Below are 21,367 nucleotides of genomic sequence, written 5' to 3'. Positions count from 1 at the left end.
CCAAGGCATTTGACCTTTCAGGCAGAGGCGGCATAGACCAATCCCTCAAGGCAGAAGGACTAACGCAAAGGGCAAAGCGCTGGCTTTGAATGCAAGGAGTCACGGGCTACGACCCACCGGCGGGCCCTTCGATAGCTCAGCTGGTAGAGCGGAGGACTGTAGCGTCAACGTAGTAATCCTTAGGTCGCTGGTTCGATTCCGGCTCGAAGGATGCCCTCTTTTACCCTGCCTCTCTCCCCCTTTAACTAGAAGGCACTCTAGAAGGCACTCTAGAAATGTGCAATTGGGAAGCCTTTTAAGGAACTTTGTTTTTATTATTCATGTCTCCCTCGGCCGGTGCGCCGGCCCTCGGCGTGCAGTCTCTGTGGCGCAATCGGTTAGCGCGTTCGGCTGTTAACCGAAAGGTTGGTGGTTCGAGCCCACCCAGGGACGCTCATGTTTTCTCCATTACCTCAGTGGGGCCCGAAGGCTAAAACAAAGCGTGTCCTTTGGCTCTCTTCAGGTGACCGGCAACTGAGCAGACAAACAAGCGTTCACTGGAGACCCTTGCAAATGTACTAGCCGTTTGTTGAAGAGGTTTACATAGTTGATCGAGCCACTTCTTTGGCTCAGGAAGATAACTGCAGCACTTCTAGTCACACCTTAAGACAATCACCATGTGAATGTGTCGATGTTGATTGTCCAAGAACAGGGGGAGGTGTGAAAATTGTAGAACCGCCCTGTTCAAGTTAGATGATCCCATTCTTGGTGGCAGGAAGCCTGCATAGCTATTGGTGCCTAGATCGGCGTGGCTAAAGGTGACAATTGTTGTCAAATCGCTTGGCTAGCTAGAGCGATGTTCAAAATGGGCAGTGCAGATAGTGCCGATGTACAAGCTTCCGTCCCAGTGTATTGCTGGACTTGAAGTACACAGCGATGCAATTGTTGTTAAAGATCCTCCGGAGTTTTTCTGACACTCCAGTGGCTTACGGGGGTGACTATATTTCTCCAAATGTTCTGCTTCTCCCCAGTTTGTTTTCGTGACCTTGTGGATGTTTAGCCAAGACCCAGTCTGGCTAGCCACAAGCTTTCAAAGCACACCTGAGAGGGTCTGTAGACTCTTTTTGTTGTTACCGCGTCAGCCCGATATTGCAGAGTCCTAAGAAGCCCCAGCTTGGGTTCCAGTGGGTGGTGTGAGCCAAAAAGCAGATAGCGGTGTGTGTGGGTAGGTTTCCTGTAGGCCTCCTTGCCCAAATGCACCCCTTTCCTTGCCTTGCAAGACACAGTCCAAAGCGGGTCATTTGCTATTCGATGCCTTCGTCACCGAATAGCAAATGGTGCAATATGATGCCAGCTAAGGGTGTTAGCGTTGTTGCCAGATACTTAGCAATGTTGTGTGTGACAGAGTTGATTCTCTTTGGGAATCAGTAGTCAAAATGGCTGAACCTTGGCCCTGGATAATGCTGGACCTCCTGAGCGAGTTAAAGCATAAGGCCAGAGACTTTTCGAATGCCGAAGAAAGTCTCCACAGTTGTCGCTAAGCCAGGATATCTTAGGAGCTTTCTTCAAGGACCTGGATGACTTGGGTCTTTGCTTAGGGCCGCTTTGCAAGGCCAAAAAGGGATAGGAGTGCGTTGGCCGGGAATCGAACCCGGGTCAACTGCTTGGAAGGCAGCTATGCTCACCACTATACCACCAACGCAAGGCTGTCCGGGGCCTGTGCCACTATCTCTATCCAATTCGTGTCACACGTGGCGCTGATAAGAACCACGCCCCAGCGCAAGGTCAACTTGCTGCCATACGAATTGACCACTAGAAAGATAAGCTCGAAACATTTCCCCGTTTGTAGAGGGAATGGAAGAGAAGCCAGTCGATATGGTAAAGGTGGGGCTGTGCAGTGCGCATGAATGCCACTGACTGGGCCAAAACGTTGCGATGCCATACGCCCAACGTGGGGCTCGAACCCACGACCCTGAGATTAAGAGTCTCATGCTCTACCGACTGAGCTAGCCGGGCTAAGACGCTGCCTCCCGTGTGGCCTCTTGCTACCAACTGACGCCAAACACTTTTTGCTAACTTTCGGCCCAATTTATTTTGATAGACGCAATGCGCTTCCAAACACTCCTGCGCTTACTTGCTGTCAGGGAGGTACATCACCGTTGCTGCTGTGGTTTTTGGGCTCCCAACAAAACGCGGTAGGTGCTTCGATTGTGTTTTCTCGCTGTGCAAAACGTGAAGCCGAGCTTTCCCACATCACAGCTGCCAAGGCATTTGACCTTTCAGGCAGAGGCGGCATAGACCAATCCCTCAAGGCAGAAGGACTAACGCAAAGGGCAAAGCGCTGGCTTTGAATGCAAGGAGTCACGGGCTACGACCCACCGGCGGGCCCTTCGATAGCTCAGCTGGTAGAGCGGAGGACTGTAGCGTCAACGTAGTAATCCTTAGGTCGCTGGTTCGATTCCGGCTCGAAGGATGCCCTCTTTTACCCTGCCTCTCTCCCCCTTTAACTAGAAGGCACTCTAGAAGGCACTCTAGAAATGTGCAATTGGGAAGCCTTTTAAGGAACTTTGTTTTTATTATTCATGTCTCCCTCGGCCGGTGCGCCGGCCCTCGGCGTGCAGTCTCTGTGGCGCAATCGGTTAGCGCGTTCGGCTGTTAACCGAAAGGTTGGTGGTTCGAGCCCACCCAGGGACGCTCATGTTTTCTCCATTACCTCAGTGGGGCCCAAAGGCTAAAACAAAGCGTGTCCTTTGGCTCTCTTCAGGTGACCGGCAACTGAGCAGACAAACAAGCGTTCACTGGAGACCCTTGCAAATGTACTAGCCGTTTGTTGAAGAGGTTTACATAGTTGATCGAGCCACTTCTTTGGCTCAGGAAGATAACTGCAGCACTTCTAGTCACACCTTAAGACAATCACCATGTGAATGTGTCGATGTTGATTGTCCAAGAACAGGGGGAGGTGTGAAAATTGTAGAACCGCCCTGTTCAAGTTAGATGATCCCATTCTTGGTGGCAGGAAGCCTGCATAGCTATTGGTGCCTAGATCGGCGTGGCTAAAGGTGACAATTGTTGTCAAATCGCTTGGCTAGCTAGAGCGATGTTCAAAATGGGCAGTGCAGATAGTGCCGATGTACAAGCTTCCGTCCCAGTGTATTGCTGGACTTGAAGTACACAGCGATGCAATTGTTGTTAAAGATCCTCCGGAGTTTTTCTGACACTCCAGTGGCTTACGGGGGTGACTATATTTCTCCAAATGTTCTGCTTCTCCCCAGTTTGTTTTCGTGACCTTGTGGATGTTTAGCCAAGACCCAGTCTGGCTAGCCACAAGCTTTCAAAGCACACCTGAGAGGGTCTGTAGACTCTTTTTGTTGTTACCGCGTCAGCCCGATATTGCAGAGTCCTAAGAAGCCCCAGCTTGGGTTCCAGTGGGTGGTGTGAGCCAAAAAGCAGATAGCGGTGTGTGTGGGTAGGTTTCCTGTAGGCCTCCTTGCCCAAATGCACCCCTTTCCTTGCCTTGCAAGACACAGTCCAAAGCGGGTCATTTGCTATTCGATGCCTTCGTCACCGAATAGCAAATGGTGCAATATGATGCCAGCTAAGGGTGTTAGCGTTGTTGCCAGATACTTAGCAATGTTGTGTGTGACAGAGTTGATTCTCTTTGGGAATCAGTAGTCAAAATGGCTGAACCTTGGCCCTGGATAATGCTGGACCTCCTGAGCGAGTTAAAGCATAAGGCCAGAGACTTTTCGAATGCCGAAGAAAGTCTCCACAGTTGTCGCTAAGCCAGGATATCTTAGGAGCTTTCTTCAAGGACCTGGATGACTTGGGTCTTTGCTTAGGGCCGCTTTGCAAGGCCAAAAAGGGATAGGAGTGCGTTGGCCGGGAATCGAACCCGGGTCAACTGCTTGGAAGGCAGCTATGCTCACCACTATACCACCAACGCAAGGCTGTCCGGGGCCTGTGCCACTATCTCTATCCAATTCGTGTCACACGTGGCGCTGATAAGAACCACGCCCCAGCGCAAGGTCAACTTGCTGCCATACGAATTGACCACTAGAAAGATAAGCTCGAAACATTTCCCCGTTTGTAGAGGGAATGGAAGAGAAGCCAGTCGATATGGTAAAGGTGGGGCCGTGCAGTGCGCATGAATGCCACTGACTGGGCCAAAACGTTGCGATGCCATACGCCCAACGTGGGGCTCGAACCCACGACCCTGAGATTAAGAGTCTCATGCTCTACCGACTGAGCTAGCCGGGCTAAGACGCTGCCTCCCGTGTGGCCTCTTGCTACCAACTGACGCCAAACACTTTTTGCTAACTTTCGGCCCAATTTGTTTTGATAGACGCAATGCGCTTCCAAACACTCCTGCGCTTACTTGCTGTCAGGGAGGTACATCACCGTTGCTGCTGTGGTTTTTGGGCTCCCAACAAAACGCGGTAGGTGCTTCGATTGTGTTTTCTCGCTGTGCAAAACGTGAAGCCGAGCTTTCCCACATCACAGCTGCCAAGGCATTTGACCTTTCAGGCAGAGGCGGCATAGACCAATCCCTCAAGGCAGAAGGACTAACGCAAAGGGCAAAGCGCTGGCTTTGAATGCAAGGAGTCACGGGCTACGACCCACCGGCGGGCCCTTCGATAGCTCAGCTGGTAGAGCGGAGGACTGTAGCGTCAACGTAGTAATCCTTAGGTCGCTGGTTCGATTCCGGCTCGAAGGATGCCCTCTTTTACCCTGCCTCTCTCCCCCTTTAACTAGAAGGCACTCTAGAAGGCACTCTAGAAATGTGCAATTGGGAAGCCTTTTAAGGAACTTTGTTTTTATTATTCATGTCTCCCTCGGCCGGTGCGCCGGCCCTCGGCGTGCAGTCTCTGTGGCGCAATCGGTTAGCGCGTTCGGCTGTTAACCGAAAGGTTGGTGGTTCGAGCCCACCCAGGGACGCTCATGTTTTCTCCATTACCTCAGTGGGGCCCGAAGGCTAAAACAAAGCGTGTCCTTTGGCTCTCTTCAGGTGACCGGCAACTGAGCAGACAAACAAGCGTTCACTGGAGACCCTTGCAAATGTACTAGCCGTTTGTTGAAGAGGTTTACATAGTTGATCGAGCCACTTCTTTGGCTCAGGAAGATAACTGCAGCACTTCTAGTCACACCTTAAGACAATCACCATGTGAATGTGTCGATGTTGATTGTCCAAGAACAGGGGGAGGTGTGAAAATTGTAGAACCGCCCTGTTCAAGTTAGATGATCCCATTGTTGGTGGCAGGAAGCCTGCATAGCTATTGGTGCCTAGATCGGCGTGGCTAAAGGTGACAATTGTTGTCAAATCGCTTGGCTAGCTAGAGCGATGTTCAAAATGGGCAGTGCAGATAGTGCCGATGTACAAGCTTCCGTCCCAGTGTATTGCTGGACTTGAAGTACACAGCGATACAATTGTTGTTAAAGATCCTCCGGAGTTTTTCTGACACTCCAGTGGCTTACGGGGGTGACTATATTTCTCCAAATGTTCTGCTTCTCCCCAGTTTGTTTTTGTGACCTTGTGGATGTTTAGCCAAGACCCAGTCTGGCTAGCCACAAGCTTTCAAAGCACACCTGAGAGGGTCTGTAGACTCTTTTTGTTGTTACCGCGTCAGCCCGATATTGCAGAGTCCTAAGAAGCCCCAGCTTGGGTTCCAGTGGGTGGTGTGAGCCAAAAAGCAGATAGCGGTGTGTGTGGGTAGGTTTCCTGTAGGCCTCCTTGCCCAAATGCACCCCTTTCCTTGCCTTGCAAGACACAGTCCAAAGCGGGTCATTTGCTATTCGATGCCTTCGTCACCGAATAGCAAATGGTGCAATATGATGCCAGCTAAGGGTGTTAGCGTTGTTGCCAGATACTTAGCAATGTTGTGTGTGACAGAGTTGATTCTCTTTGGGAATCAGTAGTCAAAATGGCTGAACCTTGGCCCTGGATAATGCTGGACCTCCTGAGCGAGTTAAAGCATAAGGCCAGAGACTTTTCGAATGCCGAAGAAAGTCTCCACAGTTGTCGCTAAGCCAGGATATCTTAGGAGCTTTCTTCAAGGACCTGGATGACTTGGGTCTTTGCTTAGGGCCGCTTTGCAAGGCCAAAAAGGGATAGGAGTGCATTGGCCGGGAATCGAACCCGGGTCAACTGCTTGGAAGGCAGCTATGCTCACCACTATACCACCAACGCAAGGCTGTCCGGGGCCTGTGCCACTATCTCTATCCAATTCGTGTCACACGTGGCGCTGATAAGAACCACGCCCCAGCGCAAGGTCAACTTGCTGCCATACGAATTGACCACTAGAAAGATAAGCTCGAAACATTTCCCCGTTTGTAGAGGGAATGGAAGAGAAGCCAGTCGATATGGTAAAGGTGGGGCCGTGCAGTGCGCATGAATGCCACTGACTGGGCCAAAACGTTGCGATGCCATACGCCCAACGTGGGGCTCGAACCCACGACCCTGAGATTAAGAGTCTCATGCTCTACCGACTGAGCTAGCCGGGCTAAGACGCTGCCTCCCGTGTGGCCTCTTGCTACCAACTGACGCCAAACACTTTTTGCTAACTTTCGGCCCAATTTGTTTTGATAGACGCAATGCGCTTCCAAACACTCCTGCGCTTACTTGCTGTCAGGGAGGTACATCACCGTTGCTGCTGTGGTTTTTGGGCTCCCAACAAAACGCGGTAGGTGCTTCGATTGTGTTTTCTCGCTGTGCAAAACGTGAAGCCGAGCTTTCCCACATCACAGCTGCCAAGGCATTTGACCTTTCAGGCAGAGGCGGCATAGACCAATCCCTCAAGGCAGAAGGACTAACGCAAAGGGCAAAGCGCTGGCTTTGAATGCAAGGAGTCACGGGCTACGACCCACCGGCGGGCCCTTCGATAGCTCAGCTGGTAGAGCGGAGGACTGTAGCGTCAACGTTGTAATCCTTAGGTCGCTGGTTCGATTCCGGCTCGAAGGATGCCCTCTTTTACCCTGCCTCTCTCCCCCTTTAACTAGAAGGCACTCTAGAAGGCACTCTAGAAATGTGCAATTGGGAAGCCTTTTAAGGAACTTTGTTTTTATTATTCATGTCTCCCTCGGCCGGTGCGCCGGCCCTCGGCGTGCAGTCTCTGTGGCGCAATCGGTTAGCGCGTTCGGCTGTTAACCGAAAGGTTGGTGGTTCGAGCCCACCCAGGGACGCTCATGTTTTCTCCATTACCTCAGTGGGGCCCGAAGGCTAAAACAAAGCGTGTCCTTTGGCTCTCTTCAGGTGACCGGCAACTGAGCAGACAAACAAGCGTTCACTGGAGACCCTTGCAAATGTACTAGCCGTTTGTTGAAGAGGTTTACATAGTTGATCGAGCCACTTCTTTGGCTCAGGAAGATAACTGCAGCACTTCTAGTCACACCTTAAGACAATCACCATGTGAATGTGTCGATGTTGATTGTCCAAGAACAGGGGGAGGTGTGAAAATTGTAGAACCGCCCTGTTCAAGTTAGATGATCCCATTCTTGGTGGCAGGAAGCCTGCATAGCTATTGGTGCCTAGATCGGCGTGGCTAAAGGTGACAATTGTTGTCAAATCGCTTGGCTAGCTAGAGCGATGTTCAAAATGGGCAGTGCAGATAGTGCCGATGTACAAGCTTCCGTCCCAGTGTATTGCTGGACTTGAAGTACACAGCGATGCAATTGTTGTTAAAGATCCTCCGGAGTTTTTCTGACACTCCAGTGGCTTACGGGGGTGACTATATTTCTCCAAATGTTCTGCTTCTCCCCAGTTTGTTTTCGTGACCTTGTGGATGTTTAGCCAAGACCCAGTCTGGCTAGCCACAAGCTTTCAAAGCACACCTGAGAGGGTCTGTAGACTCTTTTTGTTGTTACCGCGTCAGCCCGATATTGCAGAGTCCTAAGAAGCCCCAGCTTGGGTTCCAGTGGGTGGTGTGAGCCAAAAAGCAGATAGCGGTGTGTGTGGGTAGGTTTCCTGTAGGCCTCCTTGCCCAAATGCACCCCTTTCCTTGCCTTGCAAGACACAGTCCAAAGCGGGTCATTTGCTATTCGATGCCTTCGTCACCGAATAGCAAATGGTGCAATATGATGCCAGCTAAGGGTGTTAGCGTTGTTGCCAGATACTTAGCAATGTTGTGTGTGACAGAGTTGATTCTCTTTGGGAATCAGTAGTCAAAATGGCTGAACCTTGGCCCTGGATAATGCTGGACCTCCTGAGCGAGTTAAAGCATAAGGCCAGAGACTTTTCGAATGCCGAAGAAAGTCTCCACAGTTGTCGCTAAGCCAGGATATCTTAAGAGCTTTCTTCAAGGACCTGGATGACTTGGGTCTTTGCTTAGGGCCGCTTTGCAAGGCCAAAAAGGGATAGGAGTGCGTTGGCCGGGAATCGAACCCGGGTCAACTGCTTGGAAGGCAGCTATGCTCACCACTATACCACCAACGCAAGGCTGTCCGGGGCCTGTGCCACTATCTCTATCCAATTCGTGTCACACGTGGCGCTGATAAGAACCACGCCCCAGCGCAAGGTCAACTTGCTGCCATACGAATTGACCACTAGAAAGATAAGCTCGAAACATTTCCCCGTTTGTAGAGGGAATGGAAGAGAAGCCAGTCGATATGGTAAAGGTGGGGCCGTGCAGTGCGCATGAATGCCACTGACTGGGCCAAAACGTTGCGATGCCATACGCCCAACGTGGGGCTCGAACCCACGACCCTGAGATTAAGAGTCTCATGCTCTACCGACTGAGCTAGCCGGGCTAAGACGCTGCCTCCCGTGTGGCCTCTTGCTACCAACTGACGCCAAACACTTTTTGCTAACTTTCGGCCCAATTTGTTTTGATAGACGCAATGCGCTTCCAAACACTCCTGCGCTTACTTGCTGTCAGGGAGGTACATCACCGTTGCTGCTGTGGTTTTTGGGCTCCCAACAAAACGCGGTAGGTGCTTCGATTGTGTTTTCTCGCTGTGCAAAACGTGAAGCCGAGCTTTCCCACATCACAGCTGCCAAGGCATTTGACCTTTCAGGCAGAGGCGGCATAGACCAATCCCTCAAGGCAGAAGGACTAACGCAAAGGGCAAAGCGCTGGCTTTGAATGCAAGGAGTCACGGGCTACGACCCACCGGCGGGCCCTTCGATAGCTCAGCTGGTAGAGCGGAGGACTGTAGCGTCAACGTAGTAATCCTTAGGTCGCTGGTTCGATTCCGGCTCGAAGGATGCCCTCTTTTACCCTGCCTCTCTCCCCCTTTAACTAGAAGGCACTCTAGAAGGCACTCTAGAAATGTGCAATTGGGAAGCCTTTTAAGGAACTTTGTTTTTATTATTCATGTCTCCCTCGGCCGGTGCGCCGGCCCTCGGCGTGCAGTCTCTGTGGCGCAATCGGTTAGCGCGTTCGGCTGTTAACCGAAAGGTTGGTGGTTCGAGCCCACCCAGGGACGCTCATGTTTTCTCCATTACCTCAGTGGGGCCCGAAGGCTAAAACAAAGCGTGTCCTTTGGCTCTCTTCAGGTGACCGGCAACTGAGCAGACAAACAAGCGTTCACTGGAGACCCTTGCAAATGTACTAGCCGTTTGTTGAAGAGGTTTACATAGTTGATCGAGCCACTTCTTTGGCTCAGGAAGATAACTGCAGCACTTCTAGTCACACCTTAAGACAATCACCATGTGAATGTGTCGATGTTGATTGTCCAAGAACAGGGGGAGGTGTGAAAATTGTAGAACCGCCCTGTTCAAGTTAGATGATCCCATTGTTGGTGGCAGGAAGCCTGCATAGCTATTGGTGCCTAGATCGGCGTGGCTAAAGGTGACAATTGTTGTCAAATCGCTTGGCTAGCTAGAGCGATGTTCAAAATGGGCAGTGCAGATAGTGCCGATGTACAAGCTTCCGTCCCAGTGTATTGCTGGACTTGAAGTACACAGCGATGCAATTGTTGTTAAAGATCCTCCGGAGTTTTTCTGACACTCCAGTGGCTTACGGGGGTGACTATATTTCTCCAAATGTTCTGCTTCTCCCCAGTTTGTTTTTGTGACCTTGTGGATGTTTAGCCAAGACCCAGTCTGGCTAGCCACAAGCTTTCAAAGCACACCTGAGAGGGTCTGTAGACTCTTTTTGTTGTTACCGCGTCAGCCCGATATTGCAGAGTCCTAAGAAGCCCCAGCTTGGGTTCCAGTGGGTGGTGTGAGCCAAAAAGCAGATAGCGGTGTGTGTGGGTAGGTTTCCTGTAGGCCTCCTTGCCCAAATGCACCCCTTTCCTTGCCTTGCAAGACACAGTCCAAAGCGGGTCATTTGCTATTCGATGCCTTCGTCACCGAATAGCAAATGGTGCAATATGATGCCAGCTAAGGGTGTTAGCGTTGTTGCCAGATACTTAGCAATGTTGTGTGTGACAGAGTTGATTCTCTTTGGGAATCAGTAGTCAAAATGGCTGAACCTTGGCCCTGGATAATGCTGGACCTCCTGAGCGAGTTAAAGCATAAGGCCAGAGACTTTTCGAATGCCGAAGAAAGTCTCCACAGTTGTCGCTAAGCCAGGATATCTTAGGAGCTTTCTTCAAGGACCTGGATGACTTGGGTCTTTGCTTAGGGCCGCTTTGCAAGGCCAAAAAGGGATAGGAGTGCGTTGGCCGGGAATCGAACCCGGGTCAACTGCTTGGAAGGCAGCTATGCTCACCACTATACCACCAACGCAAGGCTGTCCGGGGCCTGTGCCACTATCTCTATCCAATTCGTGTCACACGTGGCGCTGATAAGAACCACGCCCCAGCGCAAGGTCAACTTGCTGCCATACGAATTGACCACTAGAAAGATAAGCTCGAAACATTTCCCCGTTTGTAGAGGGAATGGAAGAGAAGCCAGTCGATATGGTAAAGGTGGGGCCGTGCAGTGCGCATGAATGCCACTGACTGGGCCAAAACGTTGCGATGCCATACGCCCAACGTGGGGCTCGAACCCACGACCCTGAGATTAAGAGTCTCATGCTCTACCGACTGAGCTAGCCGGGCTAAGACGCTGCTTCCCGTGTGGCCTCTTGCTACCAACTGACGCCAAACACTTTTTGCTAACTTTCGGCCCAATTTGTTTTGATAGACGCAATGCGCTTCCAAACACTCCTGCGCTTACTTGCTGTCAGGGAGGTACATCACCGTTGCTGCTGTGGTTTTTGGGCTCCCAACAAAACGCGGTAGGTGCTTCGATTGTGTTTTCTCGCTGTGCAAAACGTGAAGCCGAGCTTTCCCACATCACAGCTGCCAAGGCATTTGACCTTTCAGGCAGAGGCGGCATAGACCAATCCCTCAAGGCAGAAGGACTAACGCAAAGGGCAAAGCGCTGGCTTTGAATGCAAGGAGTCACGGGCTACGACCCACCGGCGGGCCCTTCGATAGCTCAGCTGGTAGAGCGGAGGACTGTAGCGTCAACGTAGTAATCCTTAGGTCGCTGGTTCGATTCCGGCTCGAAGGATGCCCTCTTTTACCCTGCCTCTCTCCCCCTTTAACTAGAAGGCACTCTAGAAGGCACTCTAGAAATGTGCAATTGGGAAGCCTTTTAAGGAACTTTGTTTTTATTATTCATGTCTCCCTCGGCCGGTGCGCCGGCCCTCGGCGTGCAGTCTCTGTGGCGCAATCGGTTAGCGCGTTCGGCTGTTAACCGAAAGGTTGGTGGTTCGAGCCCACCCAGGGACGCTCATGTTTTCTCCATTACCTCAGTGGGGCCCGAAGGCTAAAACAAAGCGTGTCCTTTGGCTCTCTTCAGGTGACCGGCAACTGAGCAGACAAACAAGCGTTCACTGGAGACCCTTGCAAATGTACTAGCCGTTTGTTGAAGAGGTTTACATAGTTGATCGAGCCACTTCTTTGGCTCAGGAAGATAACTGCAGCACTTCTAGTCACACCTTAAGACAATCACCATGTGAATGTGTCGATGTTGATTGTCCAAGAACAGGGGGAGGTGTGAAAATTGTAGAACCGCCCTGTTCAAGTTAGATGATCCCATTGTTGGTGGCAGGAAGCCTGCATAGCTATTGGTGCCTAGATCGGCGTGGCTAAAGGTGACAATTGTTGTCAAATCGCTTGGCTAGCTAGAGCGATGTTCAAAATGGGCAGTGCAGATAGTGCCGATGTACAAGCTTCCGTCCCAGTGTATTGCTGGACTTGAAGTACACAGCGATGCAATTGTTGTTAAAGATCCTCCGGAGTTTTTCTGACACTCCAGTGGCTTACGGGGGTGACTATATTTCTCCAAATGTTCTGCTTCTCCCCAGTTTGTTTTCGTGACCTTGTGGATGTTTAGCCAAGACCCAGTCTGGCTAGCCACAAGCTTTCAAAGCACACCTGAGAGGGTCTGTAGACTCTTTTTGTTGTTACCGCGTCAGCCCGATATTGCAGAGTCCTAAGAAGCCCCAGCTTGGGTTCCAGTGGGTGGTGTGAGCCAAAAAGCAGATAGCGGTGTGTGTGGGTAGGTTTCCTGTAGGCCTCCTTGCCCAAATGCACCCCTTTCCTTGCCTTGCAAGACACAGTCCAAAGCGGGTCATTTGCTATTCGATGCCTTCGTCACCGAATAGCAAATGGTGCAATATGATGCCAGCTAAGGGTGTTAGCGTTGTTGCCAGATACTTAGCAATGTTGTGTGTGACAGAGTTGATTCTCTTTGGGAATCAGTAGTCAAAATGGCTGAACCTTGGCCCTGGATAATGCTGGACCTCCTGAGCGAGTTAAAGCATAAGGCCAGAGACTTTTCGAATGCCGAAGAAAGTCTCCACAGTTGTCGCTAAGCCAGGATATCTTAGGAGCTTTCTTCAAGGACCTGGATGACTTGGGTCTTTGCTTAGGGCCGCTTTGCAAGGCCAAAAAGGGATAGGAGTGCGTTGGCCGGGAATCGAACCCGGGTCAACTGCTTGGAAGGCAGCTATGCTCACCACTATACCACCAACGCAAGGCTGTCCGGGGCCTGTGCCACTATCTCTATCCAATTCGTGTCACACGTGGCGCTGATAAGAACCACGCCCCAGCGCAAGGTCAACTTGCTGCCATACGAATTGACCACTAGAAAGATAAGCTCGAAACATTTCCCCGTTTGTAGAGGGAATGGAAGAGAAGCCAGTCGATATGGTAAAGGTGGGGCCGTGCAGTGCGCATGAATGCCACTGACTGGGCCAAAACGTTGCGATGCCATACGCCCAACGTGGGGCTCGAACCCACGACCCTGAGATTAAGAGTCTCATGCTCTACCGACTGAGCTAGCCGGGCTAAGACGCTGCCTCCCGTGTGGCCTCTTGCTACCAACTGACGCCAAACACTTTTTGCTAACTTTCGGCCCAATTTGTTTTGATAGACGCAATGCGCTTCCAAACACTCCTGCGCTTACTTGCTGTCAGGGAGGTACATCACCGTTGCTGCTGTGGTTTTTGGGCTCCCAACAAAACGCGGTAGGTGCTTCGATTGTGTTTTCTCGCTGTGCAAAACGTGAAGCCGAGCTTTCCCACATCACAGCTGCCAAGGCATTTGACCTTTCAGGCAGAGGCGGCATAGACCAATCCCTCAAGGCAGAAGGACTAACGCAAAGGGCAAAGCGCTGGCTTTGAATGCAAGGAGTCACGGGCTACGACCCACCGGCGGGCCCTTCGATAGCTCAGCTGGTAGAGCGGAGGACTGTAGTGTCAACGTAGTAATCCTTAGGTCGCTGGTTCGATTCCGGCTCGAAGGATGCCCTCTTTTACCCTGCCTCTCTCCCCCTTTAACTAGAAGGCACTCTAGAAGGCACTCTAGAAATGTGCAATTGGGAAGCCTTTTAAGGAACTTTGTTTTTATTATTCATGTCTCCCTCGGCCGGTGCGCCGGCCCTCGGCGTGCAGTCTCTGTGGCGCAATCGGTTAGCGCGTTCGGCTGTTAACCGAAAGGTTGGTGGTTCGAGCCCACCCAGGGACGCTCATGTTTTCTCCATTACCTCAGTGGGGCCCGAAGGCTAAAACAAAGCGTGTCCTTTGGCTCTCTTCAGGTGACCGGCAACTGAGCAGACAAACAAGCGTTCACTGGAGACCCTTGCAAATGTACTAGCCGTTTGTTGAAGAGGTTTACATAGTTGATCGAGCCACTTCTTTGGCTCAGGAAGATAACTGCAGCACTTCTAGTCACACCTTAAGACAATCACCATGTGAATGTGTCGATGTTGATTGTCCAAGAACAGGGGGAGGTGTGAAAATTGTAGAACCGCCCTGTTCAAGTTAGATGATCCCATTCTTGGTGGCAGGAAGCCTGCATAGCTATTGGTGCCTAGATCGGCGTGGCTAAAGGTGACAATTGTTGTCAAATCGCTTGGCTAGCTAGAGCGATGTTCAAAATGGGCAGTGCAGATAGTGCCGATGTACAAGCTTCCGTCCCAGTGTATTGCTGGACTTGAAGTACACAGCGATGCAATTGTTGTTAAAGATCCTCCGGAGTTTTTCTGACACTCCAGTGGCTTACGGGGGTGACTATATTTCTCCAAATGTTCTGCTTCTCCCCAGTTTGTTTTCGTGACCTTGTGGATGTTTAGCCAAGACCCAGTCTGGCTAGCCACAAGCTTTCAAAGCACACCTGAGAGGGTCTGTAGACTCTTTTTGTTGTTACCGCGTCAGCCCGATATTGCAGAGTCCTAAGAAGCCCCAGCTTGGGTTCCAGTGGGTGGTGTGAGCCAAAAAGCAGATAGCGGTGTGTGTGGGTAGGTTTCCTGTAGGCCTCCTTGCCCAAATGCACCCCTTTCCTTGCCTTGCAAGACACAGTCCAAAGCGGGTCATTTGCTATTCGATGCCTTCGTCACCGAATAGCAAATGGTGCAATATGATGCCAGCTAAGGGTGTTAGCGTTGTTGCCAGATACTTAGCAATGTTGTGTGTGACAGAGTTGATTCTCTTTGGGAATCAGTAGTCAAAATGGCTGAACCTTGGCCCTGGATAATGCTGGACCTCCTGAGCGAGTTAAAGCATAAGGCCAGAGACTTTTCGAATGCCGAAGAAAGTCTCCACAGTTGTCGCTAAGCCAGGATATCTTAGGAGCTTTCTTCAAGGACCTGGATGACTTGGGTCTTTGCTTAGGGCCGCTTTGCAAGGCCAAAAAGGGATAGGAGTGCGTTGGCCGGGAATCGAACCCGGGTCAACTGCTTGGAAGGCAGCTATGCTCACCACTATACCACCAACGCAAGGCTGTCCGGGGCCTGTGCCACTATCTCTATCCAATTCGTGTCACACGTGGCGCTGATAAGAACCACGCCCCAGCGCAAGGTCAACTTGCTGCCATACGAATTGACCACTAGAAAGATAAGCTCGAAACATTTCCCCGTTTGTAGAGGGAATGGAAGAGAAGCCAGTCGATATGGTAAAGGTGGGGCCGTGCAGTGCGCATGAATGCCACTGACTGGGCCAAAACGTTGCGATGCCATACGCCCAACGTGGGGCTCGAACCCACGACCCTGAGATTAAGAGTCTCATGCTCTACCGACTGAGCTAGCCGGGCTAAGACGCTGCCTCCCGTGTGGCCTCTTGCTACCAACTGACGCCAAACACTTTTTGCTAACTTTCGGCCCAATTTGTTTTGATAGACGCAATGCGCTTCCAAACACTCCTGCGCTTACTTGCTGTCAGGGAGGTACATCACCGTTGCTGCTGTGGTTTTTGGGCTCCCAACAAAACGCGGTAGGTGCTTCGATTGTGTTTTCTCGCTGTGCAAAACGTGAAGCCGAGCTTTCCCACATCACAGCTGCCAAGGCATTTGACCTTTCAGGCAGAGGCGGCATAGACCAATCCCTCAAGGCAGAAGGACTAACGCAAAGGGCAAAGCGCTGGCTTTGAATGCAAGGAGTCACGGGCTACGACCCACCGGCGGGCCCTTCGATAGCTCAGCTGGTAGAGCGGAGGACTGTAGCGTCAACGTAGTAATCCTTAGGTCGCTGGTTCGATTCCGGCTCGAAGGATGCCCTCTTTTACCCTGCCTCTCTCCCCCTTTAACTAGAAGGCACTCTAGAAGGCACTCTAGAAATGTGCAATTGGGAAGCCTTTTAAGGAACTTTGTTTTTATTATTCATGTCTCCCTCGGCCGGTGCGCCGGCCCTCGGCGTGCAGTCTCTGTGGCGCAATCGGTTAGCGCGTTCGGCTGTTAACCGAAAGGTTGGTGGTTCGAGCCCACCCAGGGACGCTCATGTTTTCTCCATTACCTCAGTGGGGCCCGAAGGCTAAAACAAAGCGTGTCCTTTGGCTCTCTTCAGGTGACCGGCAACTGAGCAGACAAACAAGCGTTCACTGGAGACCCTTGCAAATGTACTAGCCGTTTGTTGAAGAGGTTTACATAGTTGATCGAGCCACTTCTTTGGCTCAGGAAGATAACTGCAGCACTTCTAGTCACACCTTAAGACAATCACCATGTGAATGTGTCGATGTCGATTGTCCAAGAACAGGGGGAGGTGTGAAAATTGTAGAACCGCCCTGTTCAAGTTAGATGATCCCATTGTTGGTGGCAGGAAGCCTGCATAGCTATTGGTGCCTAGATCGGCGTGGCTAAAGGTGACAATTGTTGTCAAATCGCTTGGCTAGCTAGAGCGATGTTCAAAATGGGCAGTGCAGATAGTGCCGATGTACAAGCTTCCGTCCCAGTGTATTGCTGGACTTGAAGTACACAGCGATGCAATTGTTGTTAAAGATCCTCCGGAGTTTTTCTGACACTCCAGTGGCTTACGGGGGTGACTATATTTCTCCAAATGTTCTGCTTCTCCCCAGTTTGTTTTCGTGACCTTGTGGATGTTTAGCCAAGACCCAGTCTGGCTAGCCACAAGCTTTCAAAGCACACCTGAGAGGGTCTGTAGACTCTTTTTGTTGTTACCGCGTCAGCCCGATATTGCAGAGTCCTAAGAAGCCCCAGCTTGGGTTCCAGTGGGTGGTGTGAGCCAAAAAGCAGATAGCGGTGTGTGTGGGTAGGTTTCCTGTAGGCCTCCTTGCCCAAATGCACCCCTTTCCTTGCCTTGCAAGACACAGTCCAAAGCGGGTCATTTGCTATTCGATGCCTTCGTCACCGAATAGCAAATGGTGCAATATGATGCCAGCTAAGGGTGTTAGCGTTGTTGCCAGATACTTAGCAATGTTGTGTGTGACAGAGTTGATTCTCTTTGGGAATCAGTAGTCAAAATGGCTGAACCTTGGCCCTGGATAATGCTGGACCTCCTGAGCGAGTTAAAGCATAAGGCCAGAGACTTTTCGAATGCCGAAGAAAGTCTCCACAGTTGTCGCTAAGCCAGGATATCTTAGGAGCTTTCTTCAAGGACCTGGATGACTTGGGTCTTTGCTTAGGGCCGCTTTGCAAGGCCAAAAAGGGATAGGAGTGCGTTGGCCGGGAATCGAACCCGGGTCAACTGCTTGGAAGGCAGCTATGCTCACCACTATACCACCAACGCAAGGCTGTCCGGGGCCTGTGCCACTATCTCTATCCAATTCGTGTCACACGTGGCGCTGATAAGAACCACGCCCCAGCGCAAGGTCAACTTGCTGCCATACGAATTGACCACTAGAAAGATAAGCTCGAAACATTTCCCCGTTTGTAGAGGGAATGGAAGAGAAGCCAGTCGATATGGTAAAGGTGGGGCCGTGCAGTGCGCATGAATGCCACTGACTGGGCCAAAACGTTGCGATGCCATACGCCCAACGTGGGGCTCGAACCCACGACCCTGAGATTAAGAGTCTCATGCTCTACCGACTGAGCTAGCCGGGCTAAGACGCTGCTTCCCGTGTGGCCTCTTGCTACCAACTGACGCCAAACACTTTTTGCTAACTTTCGGCCCAATTTGTTTTGATAGACGCAATGCGCTTCCAAACACTCCTGCGCTTACTTGCTGTCAGGGAGGTACATCACCGTTGCTGCTGTGGTTTTTGGGCTCCCAACAAAACGCGGTAGGTGCTTCGATTGTGTTTTCTCGCTGTGCAAAACGTGAAGCCGAGCTTTCCCACATCACAGCTGCCAAGGCATTTGACCTTTCAGGCAGAGGCGGCATAGACCAATCCCTCAAGGCAGAAGGACTAACGCAAAGGGCAAAGCGCTGGCTTTGAATGCAAGGAGTCACGGGCTACGACCCACCGGCGGGCCCTTCGATAGCTCAGCTGGTAGAGCGGAGGACTGTAGCGTCAACGTAGTAATCCTTAGGTCGCTGGTTCGATTCCGGCTCGAAGGATGCCCTCTTTTACCCTGCCTCTCTCCCCCTTTAACTAGAAGGCACTCTAGAAGGCACTCTAGAAATGTGCAATTGGGAAGCCTTTTAAGGAACTTTGTTTTTATTATTCATGTCTCCCTCGGCCGGTGCGCCGGCCCTCAGCGTGCAGTCTCTGTGGCGCAATCGGTTAGCGCGTTCGGCTGTTAACCGAAAGGTTGGTGGTTCGAGCCCACCCAGGGACGCTCATGTTTTCTCCATTACCTCAGTGGGGCCCGAAGGCTAAAACAAAGCGTGTCCTTTGGCTCTCTTCAGGTGACCGGCAACTGAGCAGACAAACAAGCGTTCACTGGAGACCCTTGCAAATGTACTAGCCGTTTGTTGAAGAGGTTTACATAGTTGATCGAGCCACTTCTTTGGCTCAGGAAGATAACTGCAGCACTTCTAGTCACACCTTAAGACAATCACCATGTGAATGTGTCGATGTTGATTGTCCAAGAACAGGGGGAGGTGTGAAAATTGTAGAACCGCCCTGTTCAAGTTAGATGATCCCATTCTTGGTGGCAGGAAGCCTGCATAGCTATTGGTGCCTAGATCGGCGTGGCTAAAGGTGACAATTGTTGTCAAATCGCTTGGCTAGCTAGAGCGATGTTCAAAATGGGCAGTGCAGATAGTGCCGATGTACAAGCTTCCGTCCCAGTGTATTGCTGGACTTGAAGTACACAGCGATGCAATTGTTGTTAAAGATCCTCCGGAGTTTTTCTGACACTCCAGTGGCTTACGGGGGTGACTATATTTCTCCAAATGTTCTGCTTCTCCCCAGTTTGTTTTCGTGACCTTGTGGATGTTTAGCCAAGACCCAGTCTGGCTAGCCACAAGCTTTCAAAGCACACCTGAGAGGGTCTGTAGACTCTTTTTGTTGTTACCGCGTCAGCCCGATATTGCAGAGTCCTAAGAAGCCCCAGCTTGGGTTCCAGTGGGTGGTGTGAGCCAAAAAGCAGATAGCGGTGTGTGTGGGTAGGTTTCCTGTAGGCCTCCTTGCCCAAATGCACCCCTTTCCTTGCCTTGCAAGACACAGTCCAAAGCGGGTCATTTGCTATTCGATGCCTTCGTCACCGAATAGCAAATGGTGCAATATGATGCCAGCTAAGGGTGTTAGCGTTGTTGCCAGATACTTAGCAATGTTGTGTGTGACAGAGTTGATTCTCTTTGGGAATCAGTAGTCAAAATGGCTGAACCTTGGCCCTGGATAATGCTGGACCTCCTGAGCGAGTTAAAGCATAAGGCCAGAGACTTTTCGAATGCCGAAGAAAGTCTCCACAGTTGTCGCTAAGCCAGGATATCTTAGGAGCTTTCTTCAAGGACCTGGATGACTTGGGTCTTTGCTTAGGGCCGCTTTGCAAGGCCAAAAAGGGATAGGAGTGCGTTGGCCGGGAATCGAACCCGGGTCAACTGCTTGGAAGGCAGCTATGCTCACCACTATACCACCAACGCAAGGCTGTCCGGGGCCTGTGCCACTATCTCTATCCAATTCGTGTCACACGTGGCGCTGATAAGAACCACGCCCCAGCGCAAGGTCAACTTGCTGCCATACGAATTGACCACTAGAAAGATAAGCTCGAAACATTTCCCCGTTTGTAGAGGGAATGGAAGAGAAGCCAGTCGATATGGTAAAGGTGGGGCCGTGCAGTGCGCATGAATGCCACTGACTGGGCCAAAACGTTGCGATGCCATACGCCCAACGTGGGGCTCGAACCCACGACCCTGAGATTAAGAGTCTCATGCTCTACCGACTGAGCTAGCCGGGCTAAGACGCTGCCTCCCGTGTGGCCTCTTGCTACCAACTGACGCCAAACACTTTTTGCTAACTTTCGGCCCAATTTGTTTTGATAGACGCAATGCGCTTCCAAACACTCCTGCGCTTACTTGCTGTCAGGGAGGTACATCACCGTTGCTGCTGTGGTTTTTGGGCTCCCAACAAAACGCGGTAGGTGCTTCGATTGTGTTTTCTCGCTGTGCAAAACGTGAAGCCGAGCTTTCCCACATCACAGCTGCCAAGGCATTTGACCTTTCAGGCAGAGGCGGCATAGACCAATCCCTCAAGGCAGAAGGACTAACGCAAAGGGCAAAGCGCTGGCTTTGAATGCAAGGAGTCACGGGCTACGACCCACCGGCGGGCCCTTCGATAGCTCAGCTGGTAGAGCGGAGGACTGTAGTGTCAACGTAGTAATCCTTAGGTCGCTGGTTCGATTCCGGCTCGAAGGATGCCCTCTTTTACCCTGCCTCTCTCCCCCTTTAACTAGAAGGCACTCTAGAAGGCACTCTAGAAATGTGCAATTGGGAAGCCTTTTAAGGAACTTTGTTTTTATTATTCATGTCTCCCTCGGCCGGTGCGCCGGCCCTCGGCGTGCAGTCTCTGTGGCGCAATCGGTTAGCGCGTTCGGCTGTTAACCGAAAGGTTGGTGGTTCGAGCCCACCCAGGGACGCTCATGTTTTCTCCATTACCTCAGTGGGGCCCGAAGGCTAAAACAAAGCGTGTCCTTTGGCTCTCTTCAGGTGACCGGCAACTGAGCAGACAAACAAGCGTTCACTGGAGACCCTTGCAAATGTACTAGCCGTTTGTTGAAGAGGTTTACATAGTTGATCGAGCCACTTCTTTGGCTCAGGAAGATAACTGCAGCACTTCTAGTCACACCTTAAGACAATCACCATGTGAATGTGTCGATGTTGATTGTCCAAGAACAGGGGGAGGTGTGAAAATTGTAGAACCGCCCTGTTCAAGTTAGATGATCCCATTCTTGGTGGCAGGAAGCCTGCATAGCTATTGGTGCCTAGATCGGCGTGGCTAAAGGTGACAATTGTTGTCAAATCGCTTGGCTAGCTAGAGCGATGTTCAAAATGGGCAGTGCAGATAGTGCCGATGTACAAGCTTCCGTCCCAGTGTATTGCTGGACTTGAAGTACACAGCGATGCAATTGTTGTTAAAGATCCTCCGGAGTTTTTCTGACACTCCAGTGGCTTACGGGGGTGACTATATTTCTCCAAATGTTCTGCTTCTCCCCAGTTTGTTTTCGTGACCTTGTGGATGTTTAGCCAAGACCCAGTCTGGCTAGCCACAAGCTTTCAAAGCACACCTGAGAGGGTCTGTAGACTCTTTTTGTTGTTACCGCGTCAGCCCGATATTGCAGAGTCCTAAGAAGCCCCAGCTTGGGTTCCAGTGGGTGGTGTGAGCCAAAAAGCAGATAGCGGTGT

General features: G+C 51.2%; 17 non-coding genes across 17 annotated transcripts; all 17 read right to left on the bottom strand.

The window, feature by feature from the left end:
• Positions 1-1,609: 1,609 nt before the first annotated feature.
• On the bottom strand, positions 1,610-1,681 carry TRNAG-UCC (transfer RNA glycine (anticodon UCC)). Its single transcript has one exon. It is a non-coding gene; the product is annotated as a tRNA-Gly (tRNA).
• Positions 1,682-1,922: 241 nt separating this feature from the next.
• On the bottom strand, positions 1,923-1,995 carry TRNAK-CUU (transfer RNA lysine (anticodon CUU)). Its single transcript has one exon. It is a non-coding gene; the product is annotated as a tRNA-Lys (tRNA).
• Positions 1,996-3,850: 1,855 nt separating this feature from the next.
• TRNAG-UCC (transfer RNA glycine (anticodon UCC)) lies at positions 3,851-3,922 on the bottom strand. The gene has a single exon. It is a non-coding gene; the product is annotated as a tRNA-Gly (tRNA).
• Positions 3,923-4,163: 241 nt separating this feature from the next.
• Positions 4,164-4,236, bottom strand: TRNAK-CUU (transfer RNA lysine (anticodon CUU)). Its single transcript has one exon. It is a non-coding gene; the product is annotated as a tRNA-Lys (tRNA).
• A 2,168-nt stretch (positions 4,237-6,404) lies between these two features.
• On the bottom strand, positions 6,405-6,477 carry TRNAK-CUU (transfer RNA lysine (anticodon CUU)). The gene has a single exon. It is a non-coding gene; the product is annotated as a tRNA-Lys (tRNA).
• A 1,855-nt stretch (positions 6,478-8,332) lies between these two features.
• Positions 8,333-8,404, bottom strand: TRNAG-UCC (transfer RNA glycine (anticodon UCC)). The gene has a single exon. It is a non-coding gene; the product is annotated as a tRNA-Gly (tRNA).
• Positions 8,405-8,645: 241 nt separating this feature from the next.
• TRNAK-CUU (transfer RNA lysine (anticodon CUU)) lies at positions 8,646-8,718 on the bottom strand. The gene has a single exon. It is a non-coding gene; the product is annotated as a tRNA-Lys (tRNA).
• A 1,855-nt stretch (positions 8,719-10,573) lies between these two features.
• On the bottom strand, positions 10,574-10,645 carry TRNAG-UCC (transfer RNA glycine (anticodon UCC)). The gene has a single exon. It is a non-coding gene; the product is annotated as a tRNA-Gly (tRNA).
• Positions 10,646-10,886: 241 nt separating this feature from the next.
• On the bottom strand, positions 10,887-10,959 carry TRNAK-CUU (transfer RNA lysine (anticodon CUU)). Its single transcript has one exon. It is a non-coding gene; the product is annotated as a tRNA-Lys (tRNA).
• Positions 10,960-12,814: 1,855 nt separating this feature from the next.
• Positions 12,815-12,886, bottom strand: TRNAG-UCC (transfer RNA glycine (anticodon UCC)). The gene has a single exon. It is a non-coding gene; the product is annotated as a tRNA-Gly (tRNA).
• Positions 12,887-13,127: 241 nt separating this feature from the next.
• Positions 13,128-13,200, bottom strand: TRNAK-CUU (transfer RNA lysine (anticodon CUU)). Its single transcript has one exon. It is a non-coding gene; the product is annotated as a tRNA-Lys (tRNA).
• Positions 13,201-15,055: 1,855 nt separating this feature from the next.
• TRNAG-UCC (transfer RNA glycine (anticodon UCC)) lies at positions 15,056-15,127 on the bottom strand. The gene has a single exon. It is a non-coding gene; the product is annotated as a tRNA-Gly (tRNA).
• A 241-nt stretch (positions 15,128-15,368) lies between these two features.
• On the bottom strand, positions 15,369-15,441 carry TRNAK-CUU (transfer RNA lysine (anticodon CUU)). Its single transcript has one exon. It is a non-coding gene; the product is annotated as a tRNA-Lys (tRNA).
• Positions 15,442-17,296: 1,855 nt separating this feature from the next.
• On the bottom strand, positions 17,297-17,368 carry TRNAG-UCC (transfer RNA glycine (anticodon UCC)). The gene has a single exon. It is a non-coding gene; the product is annotated as a tRNA-Gly (tRNA).
• Positions 17,369-17,609: 241 nt separating this feature from the next.
• Positions 17,610-17,682, bottom strand: TRNAK-CUU (transfer RNA lysine (anticodon CUU)). The gene has a single exon. It is a non-coding gene; the product is annotated as a tRNA-Lys (tRNA).
• Positions 17,683-19,537: 1,855 nt separating this feature from the next.
• On the bottom strand, positions 19,538-19,609 carry TRNAG-UCC (transfer RNA glycine (anticodon UCC)). The gene has a single exon. It is a non-coding gene; the product is annotated as a tRNA-Gly (tRNA).
• A 241-nt stretch (positions 19,610-19,850) lies between these two features.
• Positions 19,851-19,923, bottom strand: TRNAK-CUU (transfer RNA lysine (anticodon CUU)). The gene has a single exon. It is a non-coding gene; the product is annotated as a tRNA-Lys (tRNA).
• Positions 19,924-21,367: the final 1,444 nt, after the last annotated feature.

Source organism: Aquarana catesbeiana, unplaced genomic scaffold, assembly GCF_042186555.1.
Source record: "Aquarana catesbeiana isolate 2022-GZ unplaced genomic scaffold, ASM4218655v1 unanchor86, whole genome shotgun sequence".
In the NCBI taxonomy this organism is placed as follows: Eukaryota; Metazoa; Chordata; class Amphibia; order Anura; family Ranidae; genus Aquarana; species Aquarana catesbeiana.
This window is presented reverse-complemented; position numbering and strand designations above follow the sequence as displayed.